This window comes from Protopterus annectens, chromosome 6.part0 (assembly GCF_019279795.1).
Source record: "Protopterus annectens isolate FY-2018-M chromosome 6.part0, PAN1.0, whole genome shotgun sequence".
Lineage (NCBI taxonomy): Eukaryota > Metazoa > Chordata > Ceratodontiformes > Protopteridae > Protopterus > Protopterus annectens.
The window spans coordinates 302,765,683-302,779,391 of NC_056737.1; the positions used below are offsets into that span (position 1 = coordinate 302,765,683).

Sequence of the window (13,709 nt, forward strand, 5' to 3'; positions counted from 1 at the left end):
AAAGAAGATGATGATGATACATATATATGTATATATATATATATATATATATATATATATATATATATAAAATCAACGTCGTAGAAAAAGGTATTTTTGGAGAAATATATTAGCCCTTTCAGAAAAAAATCCTTCACTACCACAAGAATTTCTTCAACATTCAAAAAACAGTGCTGTAGATTTGCTTCAGTTATTATGACTGTGACCTCTTCTTTATACACCCTGCTTCTGGAGGATGCTATTGTCTAAGACATAGATCCTCAGCTTTAGAAGAACAAAATATGGGATAAAGCCCTTGAAAATTGGGGACATCTGGTTAAAGTCAAGTATATCTAATAGTATACATTGTGGTTATTTTTGGATAGGGTATTTAGAATTCTAGAGAAAAGTAGGACACATTTTTATTTTACTTTTATTATCGACTCATGTACATTTACAATAACAGAAGTGTTACTTTCCCACATAAAAGTATTTTCCTTACAACAAATTAGACAAAATCACACTGCACTATCAGAAACAGCATTACAAGACTAGTAGAACAATCAACGCTACCATTTAACTACTTTTCCATTGCACTTAAAGGAAAATTCCATTTTGGCTTGAAACCACAAAAATACTCAAAAATACTATTTTTAATTGCATGTTGTTTATCTTACAACACAGCACTGCCAGAAAACAATCTGTATCAAAAATTATGTATACAAAAAAATCTGCTTTCTATCAAAATCTTTATGGCAACTAACCCATTTAAAAAAAATACTTTTTCCACTTGACTTTATTTCCACCTGACTTTATTAGGTATTTCACTGCTAAAAGCTCACATTGTTTTCAACTTTTCATTTGCAAGACAATCAAAAAGGCTAATGACTATCAATGCAATGGGAATTCAATATTTCTAGTATTTTAGTAAGACTCAGGATTAAATAAATTCTTTAGAAAAATTGCAGAGAGAATGAGAGAAATTCATATCAAGCAATAATGGGATTTAAAGGGGAGATATTTGCAACAAAATGAGGAGCAAAAAACTACTAAATGACTGTGGTCCAATGGGCACACTTCATATTGGGACTAAAAATGTCAGCCACATATAGAATTGGGAACCGTTCTGGTAAAATTCTTAAATGCGTAAAACTTATGATTCAGAACAACTATAGAAATGTTGACTAGAAGCAGTTACTTTTCATATCTGCCTGATAAGCAGAGACTAAAGTGCCTCAAACTCTCTTTTCAGAGCTGTCAGAGGTTACAAGAAATTCAAATTCAGAGTTATAAAGTTGTTTTCCTTTTTCATACCCAAATGAAAAAAAAGGATATTACTCAAACCAATAACAAAATAAATTTGTAGTCTGACTGAGTAGTTGCAGTTTGTAGACGGTAATGAGGGTATATGCAATCAATCCCATCAGTAGAACTGGGTGGGCATACCAAGAATGTATTTTGTGTATGTTGGTATGCAGTCTGCAGTGGGTGTTGTCCCATTCAGGATGAGTTTCTTGGCTTGGTTGTACCAACTGAATGCCCAAATAGGCTTCATCTCTCCCACTACTCTGTACTGGATTAAGAAGGTAGTTGGAGAATAAACGAATGGAGGAAAATAATACAGATGTGTCTACAATTCTCTGCTACAGATGTGCCTATAATTCTCTGCCAAGTGCATTATGCATGTAAATATCCACTGTGCTACATTTTACAAACAAGGATACTAACGAAGTACTGAATTTTATACCAAGTATTAAATTTAAGCCTCTGATTTCTTATCATTCTCAATTACAAATTAAAATGGACAGAATCCATTGCATAACAGTTCATTAATGAAACAGTTTTTCCTAATTAACACAATGAATAGATGTAATAACTATGCTCCAGCAAATGATAGTCTTACGTGTTGAGAATTAATAAAATGTGTGCTCAGTAATGCCTCCCCCCCCCAAAAAAAAAAAAAGGAAAGGAAGAAAGAATGGAGATGCCAGTGTACCTCATGGAAAAGTTTTCTGAATTGGTTTGGCTTTCTTGTTGCATTTTCATCAAAAAGAAACAAATCCAATAAATCAGCAATATAAAATATATAGATTCATCATACTCTCCTCAAATGTGTACATCACTGAAAAAAAACATTAGAAAGAGCAAATTCATTCCCAGTAAAACAAACAGTTGATGACTTTCTATTCAGATCACAACTATTCAAACTCTTAAATAAACATTTTTTTCTCATAGCAACCAAACAAATTAGAAAACACCCTCGTACAGCCTCAGAAGCCAGAGCTACACTGAACCTCCATTACAGACTACCAAAACAAAACTCCACAGCACAGATTATTACTTCTCCATACTTGGACCCAGACTATGGGAATCTATCCCAGATTCTGAAAGGCTAGCTGCTTCCACTTGCATCAGCCCTTTCTGATTCAGAGACCATCCCACTGCAGTGATCCTACACAGTCTGTAGGAAGAACAGCATGGCCAGCCATCTCCTTGGTCGAGGTATATGGTAATGATGCATTCCACGGGAGCAGCCTGTGCTAATTAGACATGTGCTGTCCTCCAGGAATGTCTGTAGTAAGGAATTTACTCAGTCAAGCATGAGTTAGTTTGGTCAGCCAAGTTAAATAACTTTGTCACAAATTCATATTCACCCATTCCTTTCATTAGGCCACCCTCCCAATCCTTTTGGGATTGGGAGGGTGACCTAATGGTGAAGGTGTTTGCCTTACAAACACAAAGTGCAGGGTTTGAGTCTCACAAGGGATAATTAACTAGGCTTAAAATGGCTTGCAATTAGCCTAGTACTAACCTATGAATCAGTAGGTGACACCATAATAGAGGTTAGTGCCTAGGAGCATGGCAGACAGGTACTATTGGAGGTTTTGTGCATGTACATGTAATTGTGCGTGACTATATCTATAAGTGTATGCAAAAGGATAAGTGGTCTCAAGCAAGTGTGTGTGTGTATGTGTGTGTGTGTGTGTGTGTGTGTGTGTGTGTGTGTGTGGGGGTGTATATATATATATATATATATATATATATATATATATTTTTTTTTTTGCATGAGGTGTGGCGGGGGTGCAGGGGAGCTTGCCCCCCTGAAAAAAACATACGAAATGGTTATTGTGAAGCTAAGTAGAACACCACAGTCATCATTTCACTGGAACAATTATCATCTGGAATGCACTCCGTGTTTTCCGTAGAAGTTGCTGTAAATAACAGTGTAGTTTAAAGGGACAGATGTCTGCTTCTCCTGTAATGGATTGAATGCATTTGTTTTGATCTTGTATGTTTCACTTTTGTGAACATTCATTATTGTTCAGTTTCGTGCACTCTTGTGGGTGGGGACAGCAGGGATAATCTTTAATTATTAGCTTAAATCCCCTTAAAAGTTAATAGAACAACAGTTTTGCCTTACAAAAAATGCATGGATGGAATGGGGCACACTAGACACCAGGAATTTGAAATACTACCCTAAGTCACTTAAAAGAAAAAAAGCTTTGAATCCTGTATCTTGAGCACACAAATCAGTCATGTAGTCATTTGCTTTACTGAAAGATCCCAGGGTTATTTTTTAAACATTACTTTGTCACTTAAAATAGTAATGGAAGAAGAGTTCAAAAGTTTTGAACCCCCTGTGCCACCAGTAGATACCAAAGTTGCACTTTAAATATTACCTTAAATAATTTAAAAATGTAAAATATTAAAATGAGAGAAAGAGCTTTGAACCTTGGACCCTTGGCACAGACAAATACCATAAAAATACAGTAAAAAAACTGAAAACCCACAACAGTAGCCCCTGACAACCTGCCATCTGAATATCTTAGTATAGCCACTGATACCATTTGCTACCCTGTGTCTATTCTAATTAATATATCCATTACAGAACACTACGCCCCTATGGAAAGCATCCTTCATAATTCCATTACACAAAGGTGGCACATCCACAGAAATGTCAAACTATCGCTGTTTAGCAATCCTTTCCACCCCTCTCCAAAGTACTTGAAAAATGCATACATCGGCAACTCGTAGCCTTTCTATTTGATGACCAGTTAATTTCTCCTACCCTACATGGCTTTTGACCACAAAGTAAAAACTTGGGTAATTTTGTTTCCACCCTTTTCTTGTACATGTTAAAAGTCTTCAACATGATCTCACATCAACTACTCCTCCAAAAACTAAATCTTATAGGCCTCACAACACCCTCAGCTAGCTGGTTTACCATCTACTTAACAATCGCAACAAGTTTGTAAAATGTAATGACTCCAACTCCACATATCTTCCTATCAACCATATCATTTGCTGAAGACACCACAGTCATGGGGCTCATCACAAAGGAGGATGAAAGGGCGTACAGAGAGGAGGTTGCATCTCTGATCAGTTGCTGCGAGGGAAACAACCTTGATCTAAATGTAACAAAGAACAAAGAGATTATCTTCGACTTCAGGAAAAGGAAAACAAACCACCCAGCACTCAGGATCAGTGGAGAGAATTAAGAGTACAAAATTCCTGTGTGAACACATATCAGAGGATCTCTTGTGGTCAGGAAACACCAGCCAACTGCTCAAGAAAGTGCACTAATGCCTCCACTTTTTAAGAAGGCTGAAAAAAGCTAAGCTTCCTCCTCATATTCTCTCCACCTTCTATAGAGGTGCAACTCCACAGTGTGGTTTGGAAGATGCACAGTTACAGAAAGGAAGGCCCTACTCAGAGTGGTGAGGGTTGCAGAGAAGATAACATGCTCCAGTCTTCCATCGATATAACAACTTTATTCTGCAAGAAGCATCCAAAAGACCACCAAAATAGTACAGGATACCACGCATCCTGCTCATTGACTGTTTAAGCATCTGGCATCAGGCAGGAGATATTGGAGCATCCACTGCAGGACTATAATATTCAATAACAATTTCTATCCTACAGTAATTAGACTTCTGAACTTGGGCACTAGTCCAAGGAGTCTGGAAACATTATAAGTCAATTTTTTATTTATTTCTGCAATATAAACTACATGTACTCTAAGTGCAATATTTATTTATTATATCCATAGTCTGTATTATTTAAACCACTCAAGTGCAATATTAGACAAATAACTTGGACATTGTTCAGTCTGTAGTGTGTTTTGTATTACTTTAAATAGGGTAGTTAATTTAACTCAGGGGAGGGCATTCTTTTCGTATATGAGTACTGGACATAAGGTTGGATCATGTGCGGATAGTGAATCATGAAGTGCAGTGGATTAGCAAGGAGGAAGTAAGGATAGCTATGAAGAGGATGAAGAATGGAAAGGCTGTTGGTCCAGATGACATACCTGTGGAAGCATGGAGGTGTTTAGGTGAAATGACAGTGGAGTTTTTAACTAGATTGTTTAATGAAATCTTGGAAAGTGAGAGGATGCCTGTGGAATGGAGAAAAAGTGTTTTGGTACCGATTTTTAAGAATAAGGGTGATGTGCAGAGCTGTAGTAACTACAGAGGGATTAAACTGATCGGTCACAGCATGAAGTTATGGGAAAGAGTAGTGGAAGCTAGGTTAATAAGGGAGGTGATGATTAGTGATCAGCAGTGTGGTTTCATGCCAGGAAAGAGCATTACAGATGCAATGTTTGCTTTGAGAGTGTTGATGGAGAAGTACAGAGAAGGTCAGAAGGAGTTGCATTGTGTCTTTGTGGATTTAGAGAAAGCATATGACAGGGTGCCTAGAGAGAAGTTGTGGTATTGTATGAGGAAGTCAGAAGTGTCAGAGAAGTATGTTAGAGTGGTACAAGATATGTATGAGGGTAGTGTGACAGAAGTGAGGTCTGCGGTGGGAGAGACAGATGTGTTTAAGGTGGAGGTGGGATTACATCAAGGATCAGCTCTGAGCCCTTTCTTATTTGTAATGGTGATGGACAGGTTGACAGACGAGATCAGGCAGGAGTCCCTGTGGACTATGATGTTTGCAGATGACATTGTGATCTGTAGTGAGAGTATGGAACAGGTGGAGGAGACCCTGGAGAGGTGGAGATATGCTCGAGAGGGAAGAGGAATGAAGGTCAGCAGGACTAAGACAGAATATATGTGTGTGAGTGAGAGGGAGGATAGAGGAATGGTGAGGATGCAGGGAGTAGAGGTGGCAAAGGTGGATGAGTTTAAATACTTGGGATCAGCAGTTCAGAGTAATGGTGAGTGTGGAAGAGAGGTGAAGAAGAGAGTACAGGCAGGATGGAGTGGTGGAGAAGAGTGTCAGGAGTGATTTGTGACAGACGAGTACCAGTAAGAGTGAAAGGGAAGGTCTACAAGAGGGTAGTGAGACCAGCTATGTTATATGGGCTGGAGACAGTGGCATTGACAAAAAGGCAGGAGTCAGAGCTTGACGTGGCAGAGTTGAAGATGTTAAGATTTGCACTGGGTGTGACAAGGATGGACAGGATTAGGAATAAGTATATTAGAGGGTCAGCCCAGGTTGGAAGGTTTGGAGACAAAGCCAGAGAGGCAAGATTACGTTGGTTTGGACATGTGCTGAGGAGGGATGCAGAGTATATTGGGAAAAAGATGCTAAGGATGAAGCTGCCAGGTAATAGGAAAAGAGGAAGGCCTAAGATAAGATTTATGGATGTGGTGAGAGAGGACATGCATATGGTTGGTGTGACAGAGCAAGATGCAGAGGGCAGGAAGAAATGGAAACAGTTGATCTGCTGTGGCGACCCCTGACGGGAGCAGCCGAAAGAAGAAGAAGAAGTATTAGTAAATGTCTCTGCTTTTTCTTACGTGTATTGGGAGTGGTACTGTATTTGTTAGTTGTGTTTATTCCTCTACTTGTATGTGTTGTTTCACTTTCCTTTGTAATGTCAAGAATTGAGCTGATGCACAAAATTTCATTTAGGCTACACAGGTGTAGTTCTAAATGCCAATAAAGTTTACTTTGACTTTGACTTTGATCATTACAGGAGTTCCCCAAGACTCCATACTTGGGCCAATACTTTTGAGTGTCTTCATTAATGACTTGCACAGAGTCAAAACTTTCCACCATAATTCAATACACTGATGACACATCTTTAGTTTGCTCAGCCCAAAATCTTCCCACCTTAGAAACCATCACACAGGAAGCTTTCACCTCTATAGAAAACTGCCTAAATAAATCTCACTTGTTCTTAACCCCCAACAAAATCAAACTAATCCTATTCTTTCCTATAAACATAAATCAAAACAACACTAACCTTAATATTATCTTCTCAAACAACACAAAATTTGAAAATGGCACAAGCACAAAATTAGTAGGAGTTATCATTGATAACAAGTTAAAATCTGATCTGCATATTGACACTGCAGTCAAAAAGGCACACTGCAAACTAGGCTATCTTTACATTGCAAAGCACCCATTAAGTGTCCAAAGTAAAAAAAAAAAATAGCTGCCACCTCCCTTCTCCTTCATACCCTGCTATACACTTCAACAATATTCACAAATCTCAACTCTTCCACCAAACACAAACTAGAAAGTACCTACAGCAAAGTTAGCAAATTCACCTGCAGCCTCCCAATCTGCTGCCCTGACTGCATGGTACTCCATACCCTTAACTGGCTTGAACTTCCTGCACACATCAGCCACTCCCATCTACTCACAGCACAGAAAGTACTTCACCATCCACTTAAAACACCCTTACTTTCATATCTCATCCAATGGTATGTATCATATAGAACCCTAAGATCCTCAAAACTTAAACTTACTTTTGCTAATAAATCTAATAATTATTATAGTGACTTGCTCTTTTCTGTCACCATCTCCAGTGCACGGAGAAAACTTCCAAACCATGTCAGACTTTTAAATAACCTGCAATAATTCAAATTTGGCAGAGAATTGCCAACAAATTGCTTGTTTCTAACTCTTTGCTACCAAGTGTTTATGTTTGAGATAGCATATCTTGGAGAGTTTGGTTTCATGCAGTGTTGTGTTTTATCCTCAACCCTGGTGGGATTAAGATGAAAATTACCCAACAGCTTGTACAGCTGCAACAGCCATTAGCAGGAAAGGCCAATTTACTTACCAGGCCGGATTCACAATGGCTTGCACGGAGTCTACGAGTAGAGTAAGACTCCATGCAGCCATCATGTCCGACAAGCGATCCAGGAACAGCCTGTAGGGGCATGTAAGAGAGCTCCTAAAACGTCTCATACACGGACAGGCCTGGGATATGCAAATTACCTCACTTGCAGCCGAAAGGCATGCAAATGAGGTAAATTTGCAATCCAGGAAGCACAAACCTGTCCGAGTAGGAGACGTGTTAGCTGCAGAAATGTACTCAGTTGACAACTGAGTACCATTCTGCAAATAGCACAATGGAACCTTCTCAGCTCCAAATAAAGGTTGCATATGGTTGAGGAAGCATGCCAATGGCCAAATATATGGCCATTGGAAAGTTTCCCAGATGCAAAATTAAAATAAAAAGAATTTTTATTTTCAGCGATTTCCGATGTTTAAGTGTAGCACAGAGCCGCACAAACAGGCTGCGCTATAAAAAATCATAAAATAAGACAATAAAAGCCACAAACGTGGAATTTATGAAAATTGTTAAATGACAATGTAAGGGAATTGCAGGCTGAAGACAACATGGCCACCGAGTAGGGGTTGCTAAGTGGAGAAGCCCAGTCTAAGACATGTAACCAAGCATTAGTAGGCAATCCTATGTAAATGAGTGTTAGGATAGTGAACTGCACTTCTACATAGCAAATGAGCACAGTCAGTGGAGTGTAGGAGTAGGATATGGGGAGGAACAGAGTAGGAGATAGGTGGCATCACAAGGGGGTATGTATGAATGTAGTGGAGCTCATTTGGAGCAACAGTGACATGTGTTAGCTGTCAGTTAGAAATCATGGAAAGAGGTGTGTCAACAGGTAGGCCAGGGAAAGCCAAGAAATGGAAGGTGTATACTGTGGATAACACCAAAGTTTCTTGCTTAGCGGGTATGCGCGCGTGTGCGTGCCTGTAAACCCGAGTAAGACAAAGTGCGCGCGTGGAAGCGTGAGTGCACGCGTTTAAGCTAGAGTAAGCATGCATAAGGCTGTTGGAAGACCTGTAAGCATGTTTGCGCTGGTGTGCGTGCGTTTTAACCCGAATAAGCAAGTTTTAGTCCGTCTAAGCATGTGTGCGTGCATGTGAGCTGCTGTGAGTGTGTTTCCGCTTGTTTGCGTGTCGCTCCACCTGAGGAAACAGAAAGGAAAAAGGAAGCACAACAAATAGTATGAAGCTACCAGGGAATACTAGCAGAGCTAGCAGGTGCAAACAATCAGAATCAGGCAATTACACAGGCAGAACACTAGCCCAGCCCATCACTTAAAACTCTGCAAACAACAGTGTAGTTTGTTTCTCTCAAGAGACACTGCAACACTGGAGTAAGCTACTAGAAGTGAAAACTGAAAAAGCTACACTCAGACAAAAAATGCTAGGGGCTTCCATTGCTGTTATAAGGTGATATATGCAACATGCTGAGGGTGGTGACAATGCAAATGCTGCTGGACAACCCACGGTGAGGAGACGGAGAAGAGTGTACAGGCCCAGGGTCACCTACCAGGGGTTACATGAGCTGGAGATAGTGGAGCGCGAAAGAGTGGACAGAGACCTCCTGCAGCAAATTGTTGAGCTGTGCAGGTCACGCCTTACAAACAGAACCAACAGAGGGGAACCCATCCCAGTGGAAACCAAGGTATGTGTTGGCCTAAGAATACTAGCAACAGGTACCTTTCAGAGACCAACTGGTGATATGATGGGGATATCACAGGCATCAGCATCCAGGGTACTACACCAGTTCCTGGATGCCATGTCAGCACATGCCAGTGATCATGTATATTTCCCCAATTCCCGTGAGGTATTGGCCAGCAATATGCGTCTCTTCCAGAAAAAAGCAGAATACCCTGAGGTAGTGGGTGCAATAGACTGCACGCATATACGCATCAAATCACCAGCCGGTGAGTGGGGTAGGGCCTAACATTAACCACAAGGGCTTCCACTCCATCAACTGCCAGGTCGTGTGTGATGCCCAGGGCATAATAATGAATGTGTGTGCTGGCTGCCCTGGAAGTTACCATGATTCCCATATCTGGCATCTGATGCAGCTGTACCAGACATTTGCCAATGGGGACATCCCACATGGTCACTTAGTGGGGGATGCTGGCTATGCACTGGAGCCGTGGCTGATGACACCCATCAGAAATGCACACACACCAGAACAGGAACACCATAATGAAGCACATGCAGAAACACGAAATGTAATTGAGCGTGTGTTTTGGTTGCTCAAGTCACGGTTCCGGTGCCTGGACACATCTGGTGGAGCCTTGCAATACTCACCAACTACATGTACCCAAATTGTCATGGTATGTGCTATGCTGCATAATATGATTCTGGGAAAACAGCTGCAGCAGGACCAGCATAGGCCTGGGCCAAACAGCCCCCCACCAGTGCCAAGGCCATCACAGGCAGAGCGTGACTCGGAGGAGGAACAACCTGAGCCTGCCCCAGTAGGCAGAAGGAGGCATGCCCAGTATGCCTTGGCCTTGGCAAAGAGGCAATGCATAGCACATACACTGGCTCAGTAGGAACCCTGGAAATGATACCTCTCTGACTCGCACATATAGTAAAAGGGATGCCTAACTTGACACTACCTGTTTCCAAACATGTATAGGGAGTACAGTATGTGCATCTGACATAGGCAGCCCTGCAGCACCACCTGAGGCATGATTGCCATGTGTTAAGCAATGTAAGGTAGTGCTAAACAGCATTTACCACCATGTAGTATATGCAAACTTGATGACCTTGAGTGTCATCCTACCCTCACCAAACATGAGGCCACAATATGAAGACAAGATGATCAATTACAACAATTGGCTTAAGTATTGGTGTCAGTGAAAGGGGATACAATGCCTGTCGGCCTGGGATGACATGCTCGACAAGACATGATGCTTCGCTAGGGATGGATTTCACCTATCACCTGTGGCCTTTTGGATATTCCCAAAGGCTCTTGTCACACTGTAGTGCCTTTTTTAGGTAAGGCTCAAAACACAAACCCACCTCCATAGGTATCACAAGGGATAGGAAACTATAAGTAATGCTACTCAATGCCAGAAGCCTAAACTGCAAGATGCATGCACTCCAAACTCTCCTCAGCATGGAGAATGTTGATATCTGTGCAGTAACAGAAACCTGGTTCAAGGTTCCCAAGAGCACCCTAGCATTAACAGGTTACACCTCATACCATGGTTTACAGCTGCAAAACATGGAACAAACTACAAAAGGAGGGTGCGTATCAATATTTTTCAGATACCCACACCTCCAGGTTGGTGGCACAGCATGAAGCATTGGAGACTATCCATGTGCAACTAACAGTGGCTAAAACTGCCTTCCGGTTCATAGCCTGCTACAGACCACCCTCCTAAACCCAGGAACCACACTTGGCTGACTGGAGAACACATGAAAATATGAAGATCTCCCCAAACACCATTATACTGGGTGACTTCAACTACCCAAACATAGACTGGGAGCATTACCCTAGCCCCAACACCCTAGCCCAAAGGTTCCCAGAATTTATAAACCAAAATGCTATGGAACAACTTTCTACCACTCCCACAACAGGGTAAAACATACTGGACCTGATCATCACCAACATGGGGACTCTATGCCCAAGACCAGAAGTGTATCCCTCACTGGTAAGATCAGACCAGAGAGTAATCTCACTAGATATTCACATCCCAATCCCAGACCATGGCCAGAAAAACACAGTGAAAATTATTCACTAAAGCAAATGTCACACTCCTCAAAACTGAGGTGGAATCCTTCACAGCCCCTGTGCCTGTGGAAAATATGGCCCAGACCTCATAACCCTTTATAAACGCATTCTATGAACACCTTCAGGAATGCATGGATCAAGCAATCCCAAATAAACCCAAGACCCAATCCTCCAAAGCCAGGAATCTTGTCCGGTGGACCCCAGCCATAAACAAACCATACAATACAAGGAGGAAGCTACTATATGATAGATCAAAATCCCAAAAAGGGAAGGCATCTCTGATCAGTATCACTGAAAAACTACGGCCACACATAAGATCATCTAAGGCCATCTTTGAGATAAAAATTGTACAGGACACCAAGGATAATCACAAGGCATTCTTTACCTATGGTAGGAACCTGTGTGGGAATCCCCAGATATGCTCAGAAGTAGTCCAAAATGACAAACAATACACCAAACCCACAGACATTGCCAACATCTGAGCTGACAGGTTCAGTGTAAACTTCTCCCCCCATCCCCACCAAAAGGGCAAATATCTATCCCAGCAGAGTGCTGGCCCCCTGACATCACAGATGCTCAAGTAACAGCCAGCCTCCCCAAAGCAAAACACACAGCATCGATGGGACCAGACGGTGTCCTGGGCTGTGTCCAACATGAACCCCAAGAAGAATTGAACACAAACATAAAACCACTGTTCAATCTCAGCCGTACCACAGGATATGCACCCAAAGAGCAGTGTACAGCAACAGTGGTCCCTCTCCACAAAGGTGGTGCCTCAATGTATACTGCAAACTATCGCCCCAAAAGCCTGACTAGCTTGGTCTGCAAAGCTATGGAAAGGATCATCATGGCCCTCAGAAATAAACATATTGGGGACCTACAGACACTGGATCCTACCCAGTTTGGCTTTGTTAAGGGCAGATCCTGCCTCTTAAACCTGGTTGAGTCATTTGAAACAGTCACCAAGGCCATTGACAAGGGGAAGGTGGTCCACACAGCCTACCTGGACCTCGCAAAAGCCTTCCATACAGTACCCCACTTGGTCATCATAGATAAGATCACCAGCTTCAATATAAACCCCTATGTCACTAGATGGGTTGCAAACTGGCTCAAAGACAGAACCCACATGGACAGAAATGCTGGAGCCATGTCAGACCCCGAACCAGCTACAAGTGGCATCCCACAAAGCTCAGTCCTGGGACCTCCCTTGTTTGGTATATATTCCTCAGAGGTACAGGCCAACACAGAAGGACTGCTGGTGAACAAGTTTTCAGATGACTGTAAACTGGGCACCATAATCGACCCTCCAGCTGACACAAGCATCCTACAAAAGGGCCTCATAGAAACAGACAAATGGTGCCAGAGCCATGTCCTCAAGCTAAACGCTAAACAGTGTATAGTCCTCCCCTTTGTTAAAAACTAAGTGCCCACAAATTACCACATAGGTGGTAACCCATTAAGTATGGAAGAAGTGATAAGGGACCTGGGGACCCAAGCTGATAGCAATCTCTCATTCGATAACCACGTGGCCAAAGTGTTTAGAAAAACATTTCATTTAGCCCACCTAATCATGAAGGTATTCACATCTACATCAGGGGAGGTCATCGTGCCTCTTAACTCATCCCTCATCAGGCCCATAATTGAGTACAATGCCCCTTGTGGGATGTACCTTATCAGACACCTGCAGCAGCTGGAAAGACCACAAAAGTACCTCACCAGGAGGATCAAAGGGCTGAAACACATGCCATTCACTGCCCGGTTAAAGAAACTGCAGTTCCACTCAGTGGCATACCGCCTGCCCTGAGGCAATCTGTGTCGGACGTATAAAGCCATGTCCAACCTGGAATCATTGGACATGCTGCACCTCAGAAAATCAGAATCCCATCAAGCTACGTACTCAAGAGACCTGAACCTCAGGACTGAAATAAATAGGACATGCTGGAGTGACACATTCATAACCCAGAGGTCCCCCCAC

At 41.8% G+C, this 13,709-nt stretch overlaps 1 protein-coding gene across 1 annotated transcript in view; it reads left to right on the top strand.

Moving 5' to 3' along the window:
- Nucleotides 1-13,709, top strand: part of ISM2 (isthmin 2) — an 832,179-nt gene that overhangs the window by 492,073 nt on the left and 326,397 nt on the right. The window lies entirely within an intron of this gene.